Genomic DNA, 2,456 nt, shown 5'->3' with positions numbered 1-2,456 from the left:
AATGAGACTGTACCATACATTGATGCTTCGGCGTGAACCGACGCTGGCAGTCATGAAAACGTTTGGATAACCAGGAAGCGTTCCGGAGTATTCTGTGCTGACTGGGGAAGGAAATCATTCCTCATCGAATAAAAATACATCCCTTTAGACACGCTTGTGTCAGGACTGATTTCTTAGATAAAATGAAGTCACTATACTGAAAAATCAATCAGCTGTCAAAAGTAGATAAGAAAAAGAATTAACACTGAGAGCATGCATGAACTTTTCAGCCACCAACAGACCAGGCGCTGATAACCAGGCAAATTTATCCCCAAGTAACAGTCAAGCGCTTACTGAGTTAGATCTCCCCAGAGATTTGTTAGATTCGTGTCGATGTTCAAAGAGGATGAGACCATTATGCAGTGCTGTTCAAGTGTATAGTGTTCAAGTGTGCAGGACGAAATTATTGCTGAAATTTCTCAGGTATCATACTGGCTAAAGACGAAACCCATAAATGTACTGCCTAGTGGGCTACTGAAAACATTTCAGTCACTATCAGATTTACCTAACTTGAAAATCAGGTTGTAAACCTACGTCTGAATTTTCACTGAACTAGGGTATGACGTAAAAGTCCGAATTGTACACAGCCCGCTAAACGTATCCAGTTGTGGGTCTTGCTAGTGCAACAGAGGTACCCAACTAAATATCCCGTTTGTAGTGACATGATTACACTGCCAAATGTAACCTAGAGTAGCCTGTCCGAAACGCACTAAGACAACCAATATCGTTATTGAGAGTGTAGTGTGGGATGTTAGGGAGTCACCAGTGTTCAGCATTCCCGAGGGTGTAGTGATGACACATGCCAGTATTTTAATGTACATATATGGGAATTAATAACATTGAAACCGCAATGCACACAGAGCTCGCATGCGCACAGGCTGGGGGATGAAGGAGAGAAGACCGAATTGAAGCAACAAAGTGTGTATTGAAACTGAAACTGCGGCCACAAGTCAAGTACAGCTACATCAATGGCTCAAGGTCAGTTGAAGGGATGTACAAGCGGGCTACTGATTCCAGTCTGGAGCTCGTGGTTGCCCGTTGGGGGGATCCGTAATAGAGGGGATTACGCACACATTAGGGTTGTATGATAGACAGGTGTAAGCAGACACAGTCAACTTTCAATTGAGTTACAAATGATTCTTTCGAATCTCGCGCTAACTTTGGTATAATTCTCAGACTCGCGCATTTCGGCATAGCAAACTGCTAAAGAGATCATTTGTTTGTGGGGAACCTAGTCAAGCTGAAACATTGGGTTAAATCCCGCGTGCAGAATGTCCACAGGAATACCTAGGTCGGTCAGCTAGACAACTGCATGTGCGAATTCTCGACCACAAATGACATTTGCGTTTTCCTCCAAGAAACCTAATAGAGTTGAGAAACGTTGAACGCGATTCAGCCATTGCACCCACACACTTGGGTCAAACCAACAAATCAGTTTCGATGGTAAGCGTATACAACAGTCAGGATTCATGTCACCTGTGTAGCGGACGTGCGCGGAGGCCCTAGAGATAAATAATAATAATAATAATGTTCATTCCCAACTTGTGGGTGGCGTACCACCAGATAATGTTACAGTCAGAATAAAATTATGACTGTGGGGATTGTGGGCACGCGGGGTTAGGAAAAAAGACAGCGTCATATGGTTGGGCATTATCCGATGTGAGCGTGATCACCATTAAACTGGCATGGGCAGGGAAGCACAGTTACTATGTGTCATTAGAGAGAATATCAAGCAGCCGCTGGCTATTCGCACAATGAGATTGATTTCTCGAAATCTACGGCATTTTCAGACTTGCCACTTGATAGTGTAGAATGTCTACGTATAATGTATATGCTCCTGTATTATTGAAAATCCCTTACTATGGCGATTTGTTCAAGTGAACTAAATCTCTAGTTGAATAAACACCGCCGACTTTGAATACGTTACCTGATGATAAAAAATCGCGAATTGTGGAAAAGTTTACACACAAACAGTAGGCGTAACTTTCAGGTATTTTTCCACCAGAACAGATTTCCTCAACATTCTATTCTAGAATCGGCCTTTGGAGATTTAACATATGCGTGGGCGCATTCGTGCACACAAATTTTGGTCGGTGATTCGTTACTGCCAGTGAAATTTCCGTAGTGCACGCTAATTATTTGCTAAACATCGTGCACGTTGACTGGCAAATTACAGAGTTTTTCATTATAGGTTACGAATTATGCTAGAAAAACCTCGATGCTCATCAATCTTATCCGACGCAAACCACTAACATGCGGCTAGGGCTAGAAAAACATGCTCATCAATCTTATCCGACGCAAACCACTAACATGCGGCTAGGGGTACGCAACGCCTAACTAACTAGCCACATAGAGAGAGCCTCGATAATACCAGACAGCTGGACGATCTTAACTGACGCACACCACTAACATGCGGC

Source organism: Opisthorchis viverrini (assembly GCF_000715545.1).
Source record: "Opisthorchis viverrini unplaced genomic scaffold opera_v5_604, whole genome shotgun sequence".
NCBI classification, from domain to species: Eukaryota; Metazoa; Platyhelminthes; class Trematoda; order Opisthorchiida; family Opisthorchiidae; genus Opisthorchis; species Opisthorchis viverrini.
This window is presented reverse-complemented; position numbering follows the sequence as displayed.